Consider the following 23,580-nt stretch of genomic DNA (forward strand, 5'->3'; position numbering starts at 1 on the left):
AATATTAGAAAATAAAAATAATAAAAGGAATAAACTAGACTAAACTAAACTAAATTTATAAAAAAGAAATTTTAAAAAGACAAAGGCAAAAGTAAAACACAGGTGTATGTATCAAAAAGTTAAGGTTAGAAGGTTATTATGGAATTTTATGTACTGGACATCTCATTATGATGATAAATAGGTTAAAAAATAATCCATATTAAAAAAATGAACCAGAATAGTGGGAACAAATTAAAAATAAATGTTGTCCTACGAAGTAGTTATGGTTGCTCTCTTGTAGTCTTTTTTTTCTTCTTCTTTCCTGTTTGGTTTTCTTGGGGAGGGGTCTGCCACGTGGTTTTACACTTAATGATGTTCCCTGAGTTAAGTCCTCCCTCCCCCCTCAAGGGGGTGGACTCTGAGGAAACCGTGTTTTTCAGGCTTTTGTTCTCTGGAGGTTTTTGTTTGTTCACTTTTTTTTTTTCTCTCTTGTCTTGACTGCTTTTGATGGTTTTTGTAGGTTTCGAGGAAAGCAAACGGCACCCTGAGCTCTATCTCAGAGAAAAGCCTCTGCACTCCTGAGGGTGCTGCAGAGCCCATCTAAATTCCCTCACTTGGCCACTGGCAGAGGAGGTTCTGAGTCATGGTCCCTGGGGATGCAGGATATTATGCTTGTACCCAAAACCATTGCAACGGTGGCTGTCTTTGCAGCTCCAGACCACCAGAGAGGTTCCAAGCAGTGATTGCACACTGAGATTTTCCCACTGGTGCGGGCTTGGACTGCCTGGTCTTTCTGGGTCTAAGAGCGCCGAGCTTGTGCGCACCTCTCTCAGGTGAGGCTGTGGGTGGTGCGCGCGAGCACCCCAGGCTCTGAGAGCAGGGCTCAGGTCTGAGAAGACCAGGCTGGGGCTTTGTGCACTTCTCTTAGGGGAGAGTTGGGGGGCGCACGTGCATCTCAGGCTCTGAAACAATGGCGCTGGTCTAAGAGAACTGGGTGGGCCTTTGCACACCTCTTTCCGGGGAGGGTGAGGGGCACATGTGTCTCAGGCTCTGTAGCACGGCTCAGTGTTCTGCCATCTGATGAGGTTCCCAGCCCCTCATAGGAGCTGGACCTCATGCAATCTCGGGCATGCTGTATTAATTGGGGAATGAGAATTACTTTGAAGTTTAACTCTGTATGAATCAGATGATGGTCTGTATGGTCAGGGAGCAAGACCTGGTTTCTCTGCTGCAATCTCTCTGGCTCAGCACCAGGGGAGGCTGTCCTGGGTCTGGGGACTTAATCCCCTGTCCCTAGCTGCCCCAATTCCCACAATCCCCACCCCCGTGATCCTTTGCTCTTTTTGAGTGCTTTCAACCAGTTTCCAAGTTAATGCTGGTCCCGAGATGCAGGGTACTCTCGTATTAGGGGCATTATTTTCCAATGGGTCACCTCTGGTGGCTCTCAACCCCTTTTCTTTATCTTCCGATATCAGTCCGCCGTTCCCACTCCGCTTTACCTGCCCGCTGACATCTTCTGCCGCTGTAGAGATCCAGACATGTATAATTCTTTTTTTTTAAGATTTTATTCATTTATTTGACAGACAGAGATCACAAATAGGCAGAGAGGCAGGCAGAGAGAGAGGAGGAAGCAGGTTCCCTGCCGAGCACAGAGCCTGATGCAGGGCTTGATCCCATGACCTGAGCTGAAGGCAGAGGCTTTAACACATGGAGCCACCCAGGCGCCCCCAGAAGTGTATAAATCTGATCTCAGACTGATTTCATGGGTGATAAGAGTTCTTTGGTAGATAATCAGCTCACTTTAGGGTACAGGTTGAAAAGTCACCTCCTCCTACTTCCCCGCCATCTTGTTTCTCCCTGTTATATACCCTTTTGGTTTGATCATTTGGTTGTTTTGATGCCAAGACTTAGTATCTGCTTCTTTTCCCCCAAAAAATCTACAATGATGTGTATAATATTGGAGCTGTAGTTCAGGTCTATGAGGCAGCTAAGTAGAAAATACATGGGTGTGTGGAGATGGGTGTCCAGAAGGATGAGGATGATCATGGACAGGTTAGCAAAGAGGGCCATTATGAAAATGAGAAAGCTGAAATTGAAGAAAAACAGGCAAATTCTTGATGGTAGGAATAACCCCCAAAAGAAGAAATCTGTTGATTTTCCATGGGATGTTAATTTAATTTTCCCTAAAGAGAGACACATATTAAGTACAGAAAAATAATCTCTTATTAATTCGTTATTTTAGTTCCATATGATTTATTCAGGACACATTGCAGCTCTAACAAAACAGATATATTTTTTTAAAATCATAATTGAAATCATGATGACACATAAACATCCCTCTCCAAAATATTTTGTGGAAATTTGTAATTGGTATGGTTAATATATTTCTGTGACTTTATTAAGATACATATATTTTATTTTCCTGTGTAAATTTAGTTATTACCAACATCAGGTTTTGTACTTGTGTAGTATGCATTATAACTCGATGTAAATGCATAAATTACAGATCCATTCTTGAATATATTTTATGGCCCTTTGGTAATTTTTTTTCTTTTATAATTAATCCCTAATATTTCTGCAACTATAGTGTTTGTAAGGTCAAGATATATATATATATATATATATATATATATATATATATATATATATATATGTATGTTGGCCATTTGTATGTCTTCTTTGGAGTGGTAACTATTCATGTCTTCTGCTCATTTTTTGACGTGATTATCTGTTTTGTGTGTGTGGAGTTTGAGGCCTTCTTTATAGATCTTGGATATCAGCCCTTTGTAGTGTCATTTGTGAATATCTTCTCTCATTCTCTGTGTTGGCTCTTTCTTTTATTGACTGATTCCTTCGCTTTTCAGAAGTTTTGATCTTGATGAAGTCCTAAAAGTTCACTTTTGCCTTCGTTTCCTTTATCTTTGGAGACATATTTTGTAAGAAGCTGTTGTGGCTGATGTTGAAGACATTACTGCCTATGTTCTCCTACAGGATTTTGATGGATTCCTGTCTCACAATGAGGTCTTTCATCCATTTTTTAGTTTAATTTTGTGTATGGTGAAAGAGAATGGCTGAATTTCACTCTTATGAACATGGTGGCCCAATTTTCCAAGCACCATTTATTGAAGAGGCTGTCTTTTTTCCACTGGATTTTTTTCCTACCCTGTCAAAGATTACTTGACCATAGAGTAAAGGGTCCATATTTAGGGTCTCTACATTCCTCAATTGGTCTATGCTTCTGTTTGCTTTCTAGTACCATACTGTCTTAATGATCACAATTTGTAATACCTTGGAATAAACCTAATGAAAGAGGTAAAGGATCTATAGTTGAGGAACTATGTAACAATCATGAAAGAAATTAAAGAAGTCACAAAAAGATGGAAAACTTTCTATGCTCTTGGATCAGAAGAATAAACATTGATAAAATGTCTATGCTACCCAGAGCAATCTATATTTTCAAAACAATCCTCATCAAAATACAATCGGCAGTTTTTGAAGTACTGGAACAAGCAATCCTAAAATGTATGAGGAATTAGACCCTGAATCTACAACAAAATGCTGAAAAATAAAACAAAGCTAGGGACAGTTTATTGCATCATTCAAGGTTTACTACAAAGCTGTGATCAACCAGTATGAAATCTCTTTTGGAGAAAGTTATGCTGGCATTCAACAACACTGGCATTCTGTGGTTTTACGAATGAATGTTCTGTTTATATCATTGAAGTCCAACTGTTCCAGGGTATCATTCAAAGATCTTGCTTCTTTTTGAACAATTTTCTACTTAGATGATCTATTTCTGTAAGTGGGGTGTTGAGGTCTCTGCCTATTCGTGTATTATTATGAATAGGATTCTTTATTTTATTTAACAGTTGGCTGATGTAGTTGCCTGCTCCCATGTTGGGGACATAGATATTTACAATTGCAAGATTTTGTTGTTGGATAGACCCTTGAGGCATGATATTGTATCACTCTACACCTCTTACTGCAGTTTTGGTTTAAAATCTAACTTCTCTGATATGAGAATTGCTATCCCAGCTTTCTTTTGAAGTCCTTTGGAATGAAAAATAGTTCTCCATCCTCTTATTTTCAGTATGGAGGTGACTTTAGGTTCAAAATGAGTGCATATGGAGGGGTACTGTCATTTTATACAAATTGGAAACTCTATGATGTTTCATGGGAGCAGGTAGCCTGTTCACACTTTCAGTAACTATTGAAAGATATGATTTTTTTGAAAGATATGATTTTATTGCCATCATGTTGCCTGTGAAGTCCCTGTTTCTACAGATTGCTTCCATAAATATCTGGTCTGTATTACTTTGGGGGTTTTTTGTCTTTCATAGATCCTCCCTTAATATTTCTTGCAGTACTGGCTTGGTGTTAACAAATTATTTCACTTTTGGGGTACTTGTCTCTTATTCCATTCTGAAAGGCAGCCTTGATGAATAACATATTTTGGATGCATGTTCTTCTCTTATAGTACAATTAATATGCCTTGCCGGCCATTTCTGGCTCGTCAGGTCTCTGTGGACAGGTCTAATGTTATTCTAATATTCCTCACATTGTTCTTTGGCACTAATATTTGCAAGTTTCACTATTATATGCCACGACGTTGGTCTATAAATATTGAAGTTTGGAGGAGTCCTCTCTGCCTCATGAACATGAATGCTTATTTCCTTCCCCAACTTAGGAAATTTCTCTGCTATGATTTTCTCAAATTTAACTTCTAGTCTCTCTCTTCTTTATCACATGGATCCCAGTAATTCTGAAATTGGACCATTTTATGGCATAATTGTTCTCTTTAAGTTTGTTCTCATGAGCTTCTAGCTGTTTGTCCCTATCCTCCTCAGCTTCCTTTTTTTCCATCAGCTTATCTTCCAGCTCACTAATTCATTCTTCTTCCTTTTTTACCCTGGCGGTTTGAGTTTCCAGTTTAGAGTGCATCTCATTCATAACATTTTTAATGTCATCCTAATTAGGTCTCATTTCTGCCCTTCTAGACTTTATGTTGTCCCTAATTCTTTTTTTCAAGCCTAGCTATTGACGTCAGAAGTGTTACCCTGAAGTCTATCTCTGATATCTGGCTTATATCCATACCCATTAGATCTGTGGCAGAGACCACTGTCTCTGGTTCTTTTCTTGGTTGGACATGCTTCCCCCTTGTCATTCTGTTGAGGGATGGTTGAGGGAATATACAGAATGCAAAATATCAACCACAACCCAAGTAAAATGCACACATGAAAAAATCCAAAGTGATCAAAAGCAACCACTGATATACCATTAAATCAATATGATCCGATACAATAAAAAATAAAGAACAAAGGAAAAGGGAAAAAATAGGGGAGAGAGGAGAGAAATTTTATTATCTCAGAGTTGAAAGATCAGGGTGATCTGCCAGTTCCTGCTTGATCTTTGGTAGAAGTCACTGTATCCCAAAATTGTGAAGAAATCAGAAGTTAGATATATAGCAAGATAAAGTTGAATAGAGTGAAAAATGGGCTGGTATAAGGCATAAATCTATAACACATATATGTCAAAAAATAAAAGTTAAGGAGGGAGGGGCAAGATAGCAGAGAAGTAGAAGACTTTGTTTCAACTGGTTCCCTGAATGGATCTAAATATCTATCAGAACACTCTGGACACCCATGAAATCAGCCTGAGATGTGATATTATATACTTCTGGATCTCTACAGGGGCAGGAGATTATCAGTGGAGAGGTGCAGTGAAGTGAGAGCACTCAGACTGATATTGGAGGAGATATCAGAAGGAGAACGGAGCCACCAGAAGTGACTCATTGGAAAGTAAATACTCCAATACAAATGATATCTGTGCTTGAATGTCAGCACTAACTTGGAGTCAAGTTAAAGCATTCAAAAGTAACAGATAGTCCTAAGGGGCAATTGGTGGAATTGGGCAGCCACAGGCATAGACCTAAGCCCATGGTCCCACCGTGGTCACAGCCAGTGCCCATCATGCCTGAGAGTGCTCATCCAGGACTCCTGTTGGTGGTCTTTGAACCCACAGCTTTCTGCTACTTGCACCAATGCGGGGGCTGTGCACACCCCTGCCCGCCCCTAAGAGAACCTGGTGCAGACTCCTGCCAGAGGTCCTTGGTACTGCAGCCTTCTACAATCTGCACTGCCGCCTACCAAACATGTGCTGCCACTAGTCTGTGGGCTCTCTCTACAGAGAGTCATCCCAACAATGTAGTCACCAGGATCAGGCCTTCCAGATAAGTATCACTCCTGTATTTAGTGGCACAAGGGTGCAGAAACAAGCAGGGAACTCAAGCAATCACTGAGAGAGTGGCTGTGATACACAATGCTTGTAGGAGTTTGCAGTATTCAGCGGAGTTTGCAGAGGTGGAGTTTGTGTGTTCTGGACCATTCAGAGGGGAGGAGACTGAGGCTTCTCTCGGAGGTGGAGTTCCAGGGGCAGACAGTGTACTTTTCACTATTACTCTGAAAAACCACAAAAAGTCATGAAAGAACAAAAACCTCCAGAGAACAAAAGCCTGAAAAATAGGTTTCCACAAAGCCCAGCCCATTTATAGGGGGCAGGGCGACTCAGCCCGGCAAGATTGACTGAAAAACAGTGCAGAAGGCCACTCCCTGAGAAGACAAGCCAAAAGAGCAAGAGGAGAATAATCACAAGGTCCCCATAAAACTGTAAAACCCCAACATTAGGGGAAACCAATATCTTACATTCCCAGTATAGCCTTCACACCTGTATCTTTCATACAAACAACTTTTTTTTTAAATTAATACTCTCTATTCTTCTTTTATTTTTTAACCTACTTAGCATTACAACTAGATGTTTAATATAACATATTACAGAATAAATTTAAACTTGAACTTTTTCATACATGTACTTATGTTTCTTGTTCTATTTCTCTCTATATATATAAAGTTCAAAGTAATCTTTTTGCCATTGAATACTACCCCAATATTTAAACCAGTTTTAGTTTTTGTGTATCTCTGGAACGTTGAATCCTTCAACAAATACAACAATATACACCCAGTAAGACCTGAAATAACCTTCCACATTCACATTGAGGGTTTATAAACACCTTCCCATCTTATTCTCCTGTCAGTGTTTCTGTACATTTGTTTTTCCTTTTTGTTTGTTTTTGTACTGTATATATCTTATTCTTGGATTAATTGTGGCTGTTTTTTTCTTTTTTTATTTTCATTTAATTTTGTCAGTCTTCTTCTTTTTTTTTTCTTTATGAACATAACAAGTCTTAATTTTGGTCTCATTTTTGCTGGTTAATTCATTTTTTTTTCTTTTTTTGTTTCTCTCTCCTCCTCCTCTCTCTCTCTCTATCTCTTTCTTTTTTTGTGGTGACTTCTGATTGCTTCAGAATGTTCCCAGGTACACCTTGACTGAAACTTGGTTGATATTTTCAGGTATAAATACCCTTAACCACCTATCACCAAAATAACTAAGAGAAGGAACAATTAAGAGAGGAAAATTTCAGAGACTATGACCTCTGCCACAGAACTATTAAATATGCACAGAAACAATATGTCAGGAAGGGAATTCAGAGTAACAATTATCCAGGCAATGGTTAGGCTGGAGAAGATCATTAGTGAAAACACAGAAACTCTATAGACAGAAGTGAGGGCTGATTTGGCAGTATTTAAAAAATGGTATCAGTGGGGAGCCTGGGTGGCTCAGTGGGTTAGGCCTCTGCCTTCGGCCCACGTCATGATCAACAGGGATTGAATGATCAACATGATCAACATGATCAACAGAAATTGAAACCCAAGTCAGTATCTCTGCTCAGCAGAGAGCCTGCTTCCCCCTCTCCCTCTGCCTGCCTCTCTGCCTACTTGTGCTCTCTATCTCTCTGTCAAATAAATAAATGCAATCTTTACAAAAATGATATCAATTAAATCCAATCTAATCAAAATACTTTAACACATAGGGTAGTTGGGGCAGACGATAAAATTAGTGATGTAGAAAACAAACTGATAGAAAAGAAGGATCAGGAGGAGGTCTGCAACAAACAACATAGAAACCATGCAAACAGATTTAGGGAAATAAATGATGCCATGAAACGTTCCAATATCAGGATTATTGGGATTCCTTAGGGGATGGAGAAATAGTAAAGACTAGAAGATATTGTTGAAGAAATTCTGGATGAAAATTTCCCCAGTGTGGGGGGGGTTGGAAAAAGTGTTCATATACTAGAGGCAGAAAGGATACCTCCTAAGATCAACAAGTCTAGAAAGATCACAGGTCACTTAATTGTGAAATTCAATAATCATAATTATAGACAGGAGTTTTTAAGGACATCTGGAAGAAGAAATTCCTTATGTCCAGAGGAAGGACTATCAGAATAACATCAGACCTTTTACAGAAACTTGACAAGCAAGAAAGGTGTGGCAAGATATATTCACGGCACTAACTGAGAGGAACATGCAGCCAAGAATACTTTACCCAGCAAGGCTGACATTCAGAATGAATGGAGAGATAAAGAGCTTTCAAGACTGGCAAGATTTAAATGACCTTGGCTGGGATTCTATAAAAGAATAAGGAACACAAGAGTGACATAGAATAGAAATTTACAAAGACAATCTATAGAAACAAAGACTTCACAGGCTACATGATGTCAATAAAAGCTTATTTTTCAATAATCACTCTCAAGATGTATGACTGAATGGCTCCCATAAAACTGCAAAGGGTACAGACTAGATAAAATGATAGGACCTGTCCATATGCTGTCTACATTTGGAACCTAAAGATATATCCAGACTGAAAGTGAAGGAATGGAGAACAATCTTTCAAGCCAAGGTGTCTCAAAAGAAAGCTGTGGTAGTGATTCTCATATCATATAAATTGGATTTTATGCTAAAGACTGTAGTCAGAGATACAGATGGAAACTACGTCATTCTTAAAGGGCCTATCCACCAAAAGTAATTAACAATTGTAAATATTTATGCCCCCAACATGGGAAAACCAAGTCCAAAATCAAATGTTAATCAAAATAAAGAGCCATATTGAAATGAATATGCTAATTTTAGGGGATCATTATTTAATTAAATTTATTTTTTTCAGCATAGCAGTATTCATTATTTTTTCACCACAACCAGAGTTCCATGCAATCTGTGCCCACTATAATACCCACCACCTGGTACCCCAACCTCCCACCCGCCACCACTTCAAACCCCTCAGATTGTTTTTCTGAGTCCATAGTCTCTCATGATTCATCTCCCCTTCCAATTCCCCCAACTACCTTCTCATCTCTAACTCCCCATGTCCTCCATGCTATTTGTTATTATCCACAAATAAGTGAGACCATATGTTAATTGACTCTCTCTGCTTGACTTATTTCTCTCAGCATCATCTCTTCCAGTCCCGTCCATGATGCTACAAAAGTTGGGAATTCACCCTTTCTGATGGAGGCATAATACTCCATAGTGTATATGGACCACATTTTCCTTATCCATTCATCTGTTGAAGGGCATCTTGGTTCTTTCCATCGTTTGGCGACCGTGGCCATTGCTGCTATAAACATTGGGGTACAGATGGCCCTTCTTTTCACTCCATCTGTATCTTTGCGGTAAATACCCATGACTGCAATTGCAGGTTCATAGGGAAGTTCTATTTTTAATTTCTTGAGGAATGTCCACACTATTCTCCAAAGGTGCTGCACCACCTTACATCCCCACCAACAGTGTAAGAGGGTTCAGCTTTCTCCACATCCCCGCCAACATATGTTGTTTCCGGTTATGTTAATTTTGGCCATTCTAACTGGTGTAAGTTGATATCTCAATGTGATTTTAATTTGAATCTCCCCGACGGCTAGTGATGATGAACATTTTTTCATGTGTCTGATAACCATTTGTATGTCTTCACTGGAGAAGTGTCTGTTCATATCTTCTGCCCATTTCTTGATATGATTGCCTGTTTTGTGTATGTGGGGTTTGAGGAGTTCATTATTGATCCTGGATATCAACTTTTTGTCTGTACTGTCATTTGCAAATATCTTCTCCCATTCTGTGGGTTTCCTTTGTTTTCTTGACTGTTTCCTTTGCCGTACAAAAGCATTCGAATTTGATGAAGTCCCAAAAGTTTATTTTCGCTTTTGTTTCCTTTGCCTTTGGAGACATATCTTGAAAGAAGTAGCTGTGGCTAATATTGAAGAGAATACTGCCTATGTTCTCCTCTAGGATTCTGATGAATTCCTGTCTCTCATTGAGGTCTTTTATCCATTTTGAGTTTATCTTTGTGTACGGTGTAAGAGAATGGTCAAATTATATTCTTCTACATATAGCTGTCCAGTTTTCCCAGCACCATTTATTGAAGAGACTGTCTTTTTTTCCACTGTATATTTTTTCCTCTTTTGTCCAAGATTATTTGACCATAGAGTTGAGGGTCCATATCTGGGCTCTCTACTCTGTTCCAATGGTCTATGTGTCTGTTTTTATGCTGTCTTGGTGACCACAGCTTTGTAATAAGGCTTGAAATCTGTGGAGAGCCATCCAGCAGATGCAAGGAGTCACGTAGATGAAAATGCCTGAAGGATGAGGAAGTGAGAATGATTGGCTAGGTAGGGTATGGGTGCGCTCGTGGCTGACACATGAACAGCACCAGGAGCCAAGAGAGAAATGCATGATTACTGCTTGAAAACAATAGAGCCCTATGCGGTTACATAAGGGTCCACGAGGAGACCGCGTGCACGGGGCTGTGATTGGATAGTTGGGCTGGACCGCCTACATGTATATATTGCCAGAACTTGCTTGAGACGCCAGAAGCTAATATAGACACTAATAAAGAAGTTTGCTCCTCATCACGTTTGCGGGTCATTCTTGCTGGCGAGAGCGACAGAAATCAGGTAACGTGATGCCCCCAGTTTTATTTTTTTTTTTCAACATTTCCTTAGTGATTTGGGGTCTCTTCTGATTCCATACAAATTTCTGGATTATTTGCTCCAGCTCTTTGAAGAATACTAGTGGAATTTTGACCAGAATGGCATTAAAATTATACATTGTTCTAGGCAGTATCAACATTTTAACAATGTTTATTCTTCCGATCCAAGTGCATGGAATGGTCTTCCATCTTTTTGTGTCTACTTCAATTGCTTTCATGAGTGTTCTGTAGTTCCTTGAGTACAGATACTTTACTTCTTTGGTTAGGCTTATTCCCAGGTATCTTATGGTTCTTGGTGCTACAGTAAATGGAATCGATTCTCTAATTTCCCTTTCTGTATTTTCATTGTTAGTGTATAACAAAGCCACTGATTTCTGCACAATGATTTGTATATTGCCATGTTGCTGAATTGCTGTATGATTTCTAGTAGTTTGGGGATGGAATCTTTTGGATTTTCCATATAAAGAATCATGTCATCTGTGAAGAGAGAGAGTTTGACTTCCTCATTGCCAATTTGGATACTTTTTATTTCTCATTGTTGTCTGATTGCTGTTGATAGCACTTCTAATACTATGTTGAACAAGAGTGGTGAAAGTGGGCATCCTTATCTTATTCCTGACCTCAATGGGAAGGCTGCAAGCTTTTTCTCATTGAGGATGATATTTGCTGTGGGTCTTTCATAGATAGATTTGATGAGGTTAAGGAATGTTCCCTCTATCCCTATATTTTGAAGCGTTTTAATCAGGAATGGATGCTGGATTTTGTCAAATGCTTTTTTCTGCATCAATTGAGAGGACCATGCTGTTCTTCTCTCTTCTCATATTAATTTGTTCTATCACATTGATTGATATGTGAATGTTGAACCATCCTTGTAGCCCAGGGATGAATCCCACCTGGTCATGGTGGATAAACTTTTTTCTGTGCTGTTGGATCCTGTTTGCTACGATCTTGTTGAGAATCTTAGCATCCATATTCGTCAGTGATATTGGTCTTGAATTCTCCTTTTTGGTAGGCTCTTTGCTGGTTTTGGGATCAGGGTAATGCTGGTTTCATAGAAAGAGTTTGGAAGTTTTCGTTCTGCTTCAATTTTTTGAAACAGCTTCAGGAGAATAGGTGTTTCTTCTTTGAAAGTTTGGTAGAATTCCCCATGGAATCCGTCAGGTCCTAGGCTCTTGTTTTTTGGGAGGTTTTTGATCACTGCTTCAATCTCGTTTTAGATATCAGTCTATTCAGCTTGTTGAATTCTTCCTGGTTTAATGTTGGGCGTTTATAGTTTTCCAGGAATGCATCCATTTCATCAAGGTTGCTGAACTATTGGCATATTACTGTTGAGAATAACTTCTGATGATTGTTTCTACTTCCTTGGTGTTTGTTGTGATCACTCACTTTTCATTCATAATTTTATGAATTTGTGCTTTCTCTTTTTTCTTTTGGATTAGTGTGGTCAGTGGCTTATCAATCTTATTGATTCCCTCAGAACACCAACTACTAGTTTCATTGACACGTTCTACTGTATGTTTGGTTTCTACCTCATCCATCTCAGCTCTAATCTTGATGATTTCCCTTCTTATGTGTGGAGTTGGTTTGATTTGTTTTTGATTCTGCAGTTCTTTGATGTGTAGAGAAAGCTGCTGTGTTATGGATTTTTCAAATTTTTTGAGGGATGCTTGGATGGCTATGTATTTCCCCCTTAGGACAACCTTTGCTGTATCCCATCGGTTTTGGACAGAAGTGTCTTCATTCTCATTGGTTTCCATGAATTGCTTTAGTTCTTCTTTGGTTTCCTGGTTGATCCAAGCATTCTTAAGCAAGGTGGTCTTTAGCTTCCAGGTGTTTGAGTTCCTTCTGTACTTTTCCTTGTGATTAAGCTCCAGTTTCAAAGCACTGTGGTCTGAGAATATGCAGGGAATAATCTCGGTCTTTTGGTGTCAGTTGAGTCCTGATTTGTGACCCAGTATGTGGTCTATTCTTGAGAAGGTTCCGTGTGCACTTGAGAAGAATGAGTATTTTGTTGTTTTAGGGTGGAATGTTCTGTATATATCTATCAGGTCCATCTGGTCCAATGTGTCATTCAATGCTCTTGTTTCTTTATTGATTTTCTGCTTTGATGATCTGTCTAATTCTGAGAGAGGCATGTTAAGATCTCCTATGATTAGTGTATTCATATCAATATGACTCTTTATCTTGGATAACAGTTTTCTTATGTAATTGGCTGCTCCTATGTTGGGGGCACAGATATTTACCATTGTTAGATCATCTTGGTGGATAGTCCCTTTAAGGATTATGTAGTGTCCTTGTGTATATCTGACTACAGTCTTTAGTTTAAAATCTAATTCTTCTGATATGGGAATCGCTACCCCAGCCTTCTTTTGAGTCCCATGGCATGAAAAATTCTTCTCCATCACTTCACTTTCACTCTGGGTGTATCTTTAGGTTCAAAATGGGTCTCTTGTAGACAACATATGGATGAGTCCTGTTGTTTTAGCCAATCTGCAACCCTGTGCCATTTTATGGGTGCATTTAGGCCATTCACATTGAGAGTGATTATTGATAGATACGTTTTTATTGACATCAAGTTACCTTTGAAGTCTTTCTTTCTTTAGATTGTCTCTATATTTCTGTTCAATGCTATTATTAGGATTTTCCTCTTTTAGAGAACCCCCCTTAATATTTACTGTATTGTTGGCTTGCTGGCTGCATAGTCTTTTAAGCTTGCTTGTCTTGGAAACTCTTTATCTCTCCATCCATTTTGAATGTCAGTCTTGTTGGATAAAGTATTCTTGGCTGCAAGTTCTCCTCATTTAGTGTCCTGAATATATCTTGCCAACCTTTTCTGGTTTGCCAGGTCTCTGTGGACAGGTCCGATGTTATTCTGATGGGCTTTCCTCTATAAGTAAGGAGCCTAGTTGCTGTAGCAGCTTTCAAGAGATTATACCGACAATTGTAATTCCTCAATTTGACTATCAGGTTCTTAGATTTGTTTTTGGAATCTGTAATCTTGGGTGGAGACCGTTCAGCCTCTAGTACATGAACGCTGGTTCCATTCGCGAGATTGGGAAATTTTTCATGAAGAACTTGTTCCTCTATTTCTTCTAGACTTCTTTCTTTCTTTTCCCCTTCGGGGATTCCAATAATTCTGAAATTGGAACGTTTCATGGCATCATTTATTTCCCTGATTTTGTTTTCGTGGTTTCTAAACTGTTTGTTCCAGGCTTCCTCCTGATCCTTTCTCTCTATCTGTCCTCCAGATAACTAATTCTATTTTCTGTCTCAATTACCCTAGCTTTGAGAGAGTTTCGATTAGATTGGAACTCAATGAGAGCATTGTGAACATCCTCTCTTGTAGCTTTAAGTTCCGCCCTAATATTGTGAACATTCTGTCTGGTCGCTTTCAGTTCGGCCCTAATCAATTCTGTTTGGTCATCTATGGCTTTCTCCTACCTAGCTATTGCCTGGATAATTGTTAGCCTAAATTCTCTTTCCAACATATTGTCTATGTTGATAGCCGTTAGCTCTGTTATAGAAGGTCTATCCTCTGTATTTTTCTTCTGTTGAGCATTCCTCCTACTAAGTCATTTTGGTGGGAGATGACTGAACAGATGTAGCTGGATGTATTAAACTTGGTGCAGTCAAGGTGCACCCTGGAACACTTCTGAGCAATCAGGATTCCCCAGCCAAATGAGAGACAAAAGAAAAGAAAAAGAAAAAGAAATAAAAAAGAGATAGAGAGAGAGACAGGAAAGAAAGGGAAGATGAAAGAGAAGGTTCAGCCTAAATGGCCCCCAAGGTAAGATTTATGAAGTAGACAATCAAAAACAGACAAACAAAAAGACTGATACAAGTATATAAGTATATGACAAGAGAAATATATATGTATGTATATATATATATATATATATATATATATATATATATATATATATACACACACACACACAAATAAAGGAATAACCTCGTCAAAAAGAACTCCTAGTGTAAGATTTATATACTATCAGGTCAAACACAAAAAAACAGAAAAACTGGTGGAAGAGAAAGATGGGAGAGTGGTTGCAAATTCTCAGTGTAGGTGAGGAAGTTTGTTTTGATTCTTCTTGGATGTATCTTGATATCTTTGTTAAAGGACACAACTTTCCTAAGATAAAGGGGGATTAAAAATTAGTTTACCTATAGGGGTAGTATTGATTGGAGAAAGAGGTTTACTTTGAAGATTAACTCTATATGAATATTAGAAGATTAAAATAAAAAAGCATAAACTAGGCTAAATTAATTTAAAATTAAAGAAATTAAATTAAAATTAAATTAAATTAAAATAAAGAAAGAAGGAATTCAAAAAATAGAAATGCCAAGAAAAACATAGGTGTATGTATCAAAAAGTTCAGGTTAGAAAGTTATTATGGAATTTGATGTACTGGACAGCTCGCTGTGATGTTTATTAGCTTAAAAAAATTAGCTATAAAAAAAATGGACCAGAATAGTGTCAATGAATGAAAAGTAAAAGTTTTCCTATGAAGTAGTGGTTGTTCTCTTGTAGTCCTTTTTTATTTTCTCTTTTATTTATTTATTTATTTTCTTTCCTGGTTTGTTTTCTGGGGGAGGGGCCTGCCACGTGGGTTTTCAGTCAATGATGCTCCCTGCCTTAAGTCCTCCTGCCCCCCTCAAGGGTGTGGGCTCTGAAGAAACTGTTTTTTGCTTTTTTTTTTTTTTCAGGCTTTTGTTCTCTGGTGGTTTTTATGTTTGTTCACTTTTTTTTCTCTCACTTTGACCGCTTTTGATGGTTTTGTAGTTTTAGAGGAAAACAAACCACACCCAGATCTCCCTCTCAGAGAGAAGCCTCAGTCTGGCTGCAGAGCCTAAATAAGTTCGCCCTTAGATGCTGGCAGAGCAGGTTTCAATTCGCGGTCCCTGGGGACACAAGATCTTTTGCTTGTACCCAAAGCCAAGGCAGTGGTGTCTGTCTGGGCAGCTCCAGACCACCAGAGAGGTTCCAAGCAGCAATCGCACACTGAGATTTTCCCGCTGGCTCAGGCTGGGAGTGCCAGGTCTTTCTGGGTCTAAGAGCACCTGGCTTGTGCGCACCAATTTCAGGGGAGGCTGAGGTTCGCGTGTGGGTCTCAGGCTCTGAGAACGAGGCACAGGTCCGAGAGCACCAGGCTGGGCCTTCTCGCACCTCTGTGGGGGGAGATTTTGGTGCGGGCTCTGAAAAAATGGCATGTATCAAAGGGCACCGGCTGGGCCTTTATACCTCTCTCAGGGGACTATCTCAGGCTCTATAGCAGGGCTCTCGCGTTCTGCAGCCGGGCGTGGCTCCCATCCCCTCACAGGAAATGGACCCCACATGTTCTTGGGCACGCTGGTTTCTCAACCGCAATCTCTATGCCTCAGCGCCAGGGGAGGCTGTCCTGGGACCGGGGACTTAAGGCCCTGTCTGTAGCCATCCCGATTCCCACAATTTCCCCCCGAGATACTTTGCTCTTTTGGAGTGGTTTCAACCAGTCTCCAAGTTAATGCTGGTCCCCAGACGCAGGGCACTCTAGCTCGTATTGGGGTATTACTTTCCAACTGGTCACCTCTGGTGGCTCCCTCCCCCTTTTATTTATTTTCCAATATCAGTTTGCCATTCCCATTCCTCTTTACCTGCCCACTGGCATCTTCTCCCCCTGTAGAGATCCAGACATGTATAATTCTGATCTCAGGCTGATTTCATGGGTGATTGGAGTTCTTTGGTAGGAAATTGATCAGGGAGCACGAGGCTGGCTGAAGACAAAGCAAAAGCTGGCGCCTTGCACCTCCCTCTCCATCCGCTCCCCTCAGTCATATGTGTAGCATCCCTCGGGCAGCCCTGACTGCCATGAACAATAAGCAAATAGTTAACTTGCAGAGCTCACAATCCTGCTAGACAGGATTCCCCCTTGGCTTACAAATGTCCTAAATCTCACTAAAAAAGACGGGATAGCAGGATTGTGATATCCCAACAAAAAGTCTCCCAACTATCTTAATGTTAATGACTGCTCTAAAGACAACATTGATCAAGACACAAGGACAAGGCCTCTGGTAGGCCTCAGATATCCTGGCACCTTGTAGGCCCTCTTTAGCATATGAAAACTCCATTGAAACCTTCCTTCCCCTCATCATTCCCCAACCGCAGGGTACATAACCTGCCATCCCTCTCAACCTGGGGCAGCAGCTCTTCCTGCCCATGGGGCCTGTCTCCGTGCTTTAATAAACCACCATTTTGCACCAAAGATGTCTCACGAATTCTTTCTTGGTCATCAGCTCCGGACCTCAGCCCACTGAACCTCACCTAGGTTCTGGAACTTCATCATAATCAGCTCACTTTGGGGTACTAGCTGAAAAGGCGTCTCCTCCTACTTCCCTGCCATCTTGTCCCCTAATTGTAGGGGATCTTAACACACTAGTCTCAGCAATAGATTGATCATCTAAGCGGATAATCAGCAAAGAAAGAAGAGCTTTGAATATCACATTAGACTGGATAGACCTTGTAGATATATACAGAACATGCTACTCTAAAACGACAGAATACACTTATTGAGCATGCATGGGACTTTCTCCAGAATAGACCACCCACTGGGCAAAAATCAGGGCTCAACCAATAACAAAAGATTGAGATTATTCCCTGCATATTCTAAGACAACAATGCTTTGAAACTGGAACACAACCACATGAAAAAAGTTTGGAAGGAATTCAAACACTTGGAAACTAAAGAACATCCTTCTCAAGAATGGCTGGATAAACCAAGAAATCAAAGGAGAACTTAAAAAATACATGGAAGAGGGAGGACAAGATGGCGGGGCAGTAGAAGGAGGCAACTTTTCAACCGGCACCCCAAAGTGAGCTGATTACCTACCAAAGAACTACGATTACCCATGAAATCAGCCTGAGGTCAGAATTATACACGTCTGGATCTCTACAGGGGCAGAAGACGCCAGTGGGCAGGTAAAGTGGAGTGGGAACGATGACTGATAGCAGAAGATAAACAAAAGGGGGAGGGAGCCACCAGAGGCGACCGGTTGGAAAGTAATATCCCAATATGAGCGAGAGTGCCCTGCATCTGGGGACCAGCATTAACTTGGAGACTGGTTGAAAGCACTCCAAAAGAGCAAAGTATCTTGGGGGGAAATTGTGGGAATCGGGATGGCTACGGACAGGGGCTTAAGTCCCCGGGCCCAGGATAGCCTCCCCCGCTCTGAGGCAGAGAGAGTGTGGCGGAGAAACCAGCTCTTGGTCCCTAAGCCACCAGCGTGCCCAAGAATGCCTGGGTTCTAGCTCCTGTGAGGAGATGGGAGCCACACCAGTGGGCAGAACGTGCAAGCCCTACCACAAAGCTTGAGATACACGCGCATGTCCCTCATGCCCGGCCGGTGCTCTTTGACCCTTGCCATTGTTTCAAAGCCTAAGCCACGCGCCCCAAACTCCCCTGACAGAGGTGCACAAAAGCCCAGCCTGGTCTCTACAGGCCTGCATCCTGTTCTCAGTGCCTGAGACGCACAAACGTCCCAAAGCCACTTCTGAAAGAGGTGCACGCAAGCCGGGCACTCCCAGCCCGGGCCAGCGGCAAAATTTCAGTGTGTGATTGCTGCTTGGACCCTCTCTGGCGGTCAGGAGCTCCCAGACAGCCGCCACTGCCTTCACTTTGGGTACAAGCAAAAGATCCTGTGCCCACAGGGTCTGCAACTTGGAACCTGCTCTGCCAGCGGCCAAGGGGGAACTTATTTAGGCTCTGCACCCTGACTGAGGCTTCTTTCTGAGAGGGAGATCAGAGTGCGGTTTGTTTTCCTCTAAAATTACAAAAACCATCAAAGGCGGTCAAGGTGAGAGGAAAAAAAAGTGAACAAACATAAAGACCGCCAGAGAACAAAAGCCTGAAAAAAAAAAAAAAACTGTTTCCTTAGAGCCCACCCCTTTGAGAGGGGCGGGAGGACTTAACTCAGGAAACATCATTGACTGACAACCCACGTGGCAGGCCCCTCCCCCAGAAAACAAACCAAGAAAGAAAAAAAAAAAAAAAGAAAACAAAAAGGACTACAAGAGAACAACCACTACTTCATAGAAAAACTTGTATTGTTCACTCGTTCCCACTATTCTAGTTCACTTTTTTTTTTTTGACACATAGGTAATTTTTTAACCTATTTACAATCACAGCGAGCTGTACAGTACATCAACTTCCATAATACCTTTATAACGTGAACTTTTTGATACATACACCTATGTTTTTCTTTTGCATTTTTATTTTTTGAATTCCATTTTTTAAATTTTAGTATAGTTTAGTCTACTTTATTCCTTTTTATTTTTATCCTCTAATATTCATATAGAGTTAAACTTCAAAGTAATTCCCTTTCCCCAATCAATACTACCCCTATAGGTAAAGCAATTTTTAATCCCCTTTATCTTAGGAAAGTTGAATCCTTTAACAAAGATATCAAGATACATCCAGGAAGAATCAAAACAACCTTCCTCCTACACACGGAGAATTTATAAGAACTCTCCCATCTTCTTCCACCAGTGCTATTGTGTTTGTTGTGTTTGTCCTGATAGCATGTAAATTTTACATTTGGGGTTCTTCTTTTTGATGAGGTTCTCTATTTATTTGCATATTTATATTTTTTTCTCTTGTCATATACTTGTATCAGATTTTTTATCTCTTTTTGTTTGTCTACTTCATAAATCTTAACTTGGGGCCCATCTGGGCTGAACCTTCTTTTTCACCTTCCCTTTCTTTCCTGTCTCTCTCTTTCTCTCCCTTTTGTTTTTCTTCCTTTCTTTCTTTTTTTTTTCTTTTTCTTTCTCTTTTCTTTGTCTGTCGTTTGGGTGGGGAATTCCGATTGCTCAGAAGTGTTCCAGGGTGCACCTTGACTGCACCACAGTTGATACATCCAGCTACATCTGTTCAGTCATCTCCCACCAAAATGACTAGGAGGAGAAATGCCCAACAGAAAAAAAATACAGAGGATGGACCTTCGGCAACAGAGCTAATGGCTATCAACATAGACAATATGTTGGAAAGAGAATTCAGGCTAACAATTATCCAGGCAATAGCTAGGTAGGAGAAAGCCATAGATGACCAAACAGAATTGATTAGGGATGAACTGAAAGCGACCAGAGAGGATGTTCACAATATTAGGGCGGAGCTTAAAGCTACCAGGTAGGAAGTTCACAATGCTCTCAATGAGTTCCAATCTAATCTAAACTCACTAAAAGCTAGGGTAACTGAGACAGAAGATAGAATTAGTGATCTGGAAGACAAACAGATAGAGAGAAAGGATCAGGAGGAAGCCTGGAACAAACAGCTTAGAAACCATGAAAACAGAAACAGGGAAATATATGATGCTATGAAACATTGCAACATCAGAATTATTGGCATCCCTGAAGGGGAGGAGAAAGAAAGAAATCTAGAAGATATAGTGGAACAAGTCCTTCATGAAAATTTTCCCAATCTCGTGAATGGAACCAGCATAAATGTACTAGAAGCTGAACGGTCTCCACCCAAGATTATACATTCCAAAAAAACATCTAGGAAACTGATAGTCAAATTGAGGAATTATAATTGTAGGTATAATCTCTTGAAAGCTGCCAGGGCAAAGAGGCTCCTTACTTAAAGAGGGAAGCCCATCAGAATAAGGTCAGACCTGTCCTCAGAGACCTGGCAAGCCAGAAGAGGCTGGCAAGATATATTCAGGGCACTAAATGAGAAGAACTTGCAGACAAGAATACTTTATCCAACAAGACTGACATTCAAAATAGATGGAGAGATAAAGAGTTTTCAAGACCGGCAAGGCTTAAAAGACTATGCAACCACCAAGCCGACACTGCAGGAAATATTAAGGGGGGATCTATAAAAGAGGAAGAATCCCATGAATAGCATTGAACAGAAATATAGAGACAGTCTACATAAATAAAGATTTCAAAGGTAACTCCACGTCAATAAAAATGTATCTATCAATAATCACTCTCAATGTGAATGGCCTAAATGCACCCATAAAAAGGCACAGAGTTGCAGATTGGCTAAAATGACAGGACCCATCCATATGTTGTCTACAAGAGACCCATTTTGAACCTAAAGATATACCCAGACTGAAAGTGAAGGGATGAGAAGCATCTTTCATGCCAATGGGCCTCAAAAGAAGGCTGGGGTAGCAATTCTGATCTCAGATAAATTAGACTTCAAACTAAAGGCTGTGGTCAGAATACAGAAGGACACTACATAATCCTTAAAGGGTATATCCACCAAGATGACCTAACGATTGTAAATATCTATGCTCCCAATATGGGAGCAGCCAAGAAAACTGTTAATCAAGATAAAGAGTCATATTGAAATGAGTACACTAATTGTAGGAAATCTTAACACGCCTCTCTCAGAAATAGACAGATCATCATAGCAGAAAATCAATAAAGAAACAAGAGCATTGAATGACACATTGGACCAGATGGACCTCATTGATATATAGAGAACATTCCACCCTAAAACAACAGAATACTCATTCTTCTCAAGTGCACACGGAACCTTCTCCAGAATAGACCACATACTGGGTCACAAATCAGGACTCAACTGATACCAAAAGACTGAGATGATTCCCTGCATATTCTCAGATCACAATGCTTTGAAACTGGAGCTTAATTACAAGGAGAAGTTCAGAAGGAACACAAACACCTGGAAGCTAAAGACCACCTTGCTTAAGAATGTTTGGATCAACCAGGATATCAAAGAAGAACTGTAACAATTCATGGAAACCAATGAGAATGAAGACACTTCGGTCCAAAACTTATGGGATACAGCAAAGGTTGTCCTAAGGGGGAAATAAATAGCCATCCAAGCCTCCCTCAAAAAAATTTAAAAATCCAGAATACACCAGCTGTCTCTACTCCTTAAAGAACTGGAGAATCAACAACATATCAAACCAACTCCACACATAAGAAGGGTAATCATCAAGATTAGAGCTGAGATCAATGAGGTAGAAACCAGAGATACAGTAGAACGTATCAAGGCAACTAGAAGCTGGTTTTTTGAAAGAATCAATAAGATCAATAAACTATTGGCCACACTAATCCCAAAGAAAAGAGAGAAAGCCCAAATTCATAAAATTATGAATGAAAAGGGAGAGATCACAACTAACACCAAGGAAGTAGAAACAATCATCAGAAGTTATTATCAACAGTCATATGCCAATAAGCTTAGCAACCTTGATGAAATGGATGCATTCCTGGAAAAAATATAAACTATCAAAATTGAACCAGGATGAAATCGACAACCTGAATAGACTGATATTTAATAAAGAGATTGAAGTAGTGATGAAAAACCTCCCTAAAAACAAGAACCGAGGACCTGACGGAATCCCTGGGGAATTCTACCAAACTTTCAAAGAAGAAATAACACCTATTCTCCAGAAGCTGTTTCAAAGTATTGAAGCAGAAGGAAAACTTCCAGACTCTTTCTATGAAGCCAGCATTACTCTGATCCCCAAAACAGGCAAATACCCCACCAAAAAGGAGAATTTTAGACCAATATCACTGATGAATATAGATGCAAAGATTCTCAACAAGATCCTAGCCAACAGGATTCAACAGCACATTAAATAGATTATCCACTATGATCAGGTGGGATTCATACCTGGGTTACAAGGATGGTTCAACATTCGCAAGTCAATCAATGTGATAGAACAAATCAATATGAGAAGAGAGAAGTACCACATGGTCCTCTCAATTGATGCAGAAAAAGAATTTGACAAAATCCTGCATCCGTTAATGATTAAAACACTTCAAAGTATAGGGATAGAGGGAACATTCCTGAACCTCATCAAATCTATCTATGAAAGACCCACAGCAAATATCGTCCTCATTGGGAAAAAGCTTGCAGCCTTCACGTTGAGATCAGGAACACGAAAATGATGCCCACTTTCACCACTCTTGTTCAAAATAGTATTAGAAGTCCTAGGAACAGCAATCAGACCACAAAGAGAAATAAAAGGTATCCAAATTGGTACTGAAGAAGTCAAACTCTCTCTCTTCGAAGATGACATGATTCTTTATATGCAAGACCCAAAAGACTCCACCCCCAAACTACTAGAACTCATACAGCAATTCAGCAACGTGGCAGGATACAAAGTCAATGTGCAGAAATCAGTGGCTTTCTTATACCCAACCATGAAAATACCGAAAGGGAAATTAGAGAATCAATTCCATTTACTATAGCACCAAGAACTATAAAATACCCGGGAATAAACCTAACCAAAGAGGTAAAGGATCAATACTTGAGGAACTACAGAAGACTCATGAAAAAAATTGAAGAAGACACAAAAAGACGGAAGAACCTTCTATGCTTTTGGATCGGAAGAATAAACATTGTTAAAATTTCTATACTGCCTAGAGCAATATATACTTTTAATGCCATTCAGATCAAAATTCCACCGGTATTTTCAAAGAGCTGGAGCAAATAATCCAAAAATTTGTATGGAATCAGAAGAGACCCCAATCGCTAAGGACATGTTGAAAAACAAAGATACAAGGGGGGGGCATCATGTTACCTGATTTCAAGCATTACTACAAAGCTGTGATCACCAAGACAGCATGGTATTGGCATAAAAACAAAACATAGACCAGTGGAACAGAGTAGAGAGCCCAGATATGGACCCTCAACTCTATGGTCAAATAATCTTTGAAAAAACAGGAAAAAATATAACACTCTCTTTAATAAATGGTGGGACACCATTGGTT

Source organism: Mustela erminea, chromosome 3, assembly GCF_009829155.1.
Source record: "Mustela erminea isolate mMusErm1 chromosome 3, mMusErm1.Pri, whole genome shotgun sequence".
In the NCBI taxonomy this organism is placed as follows: Eukaryota; Metazoa; Chordata; class Mammalia; order Carnivora; family Mustelidae; genus Mustela; species Mustela erminea.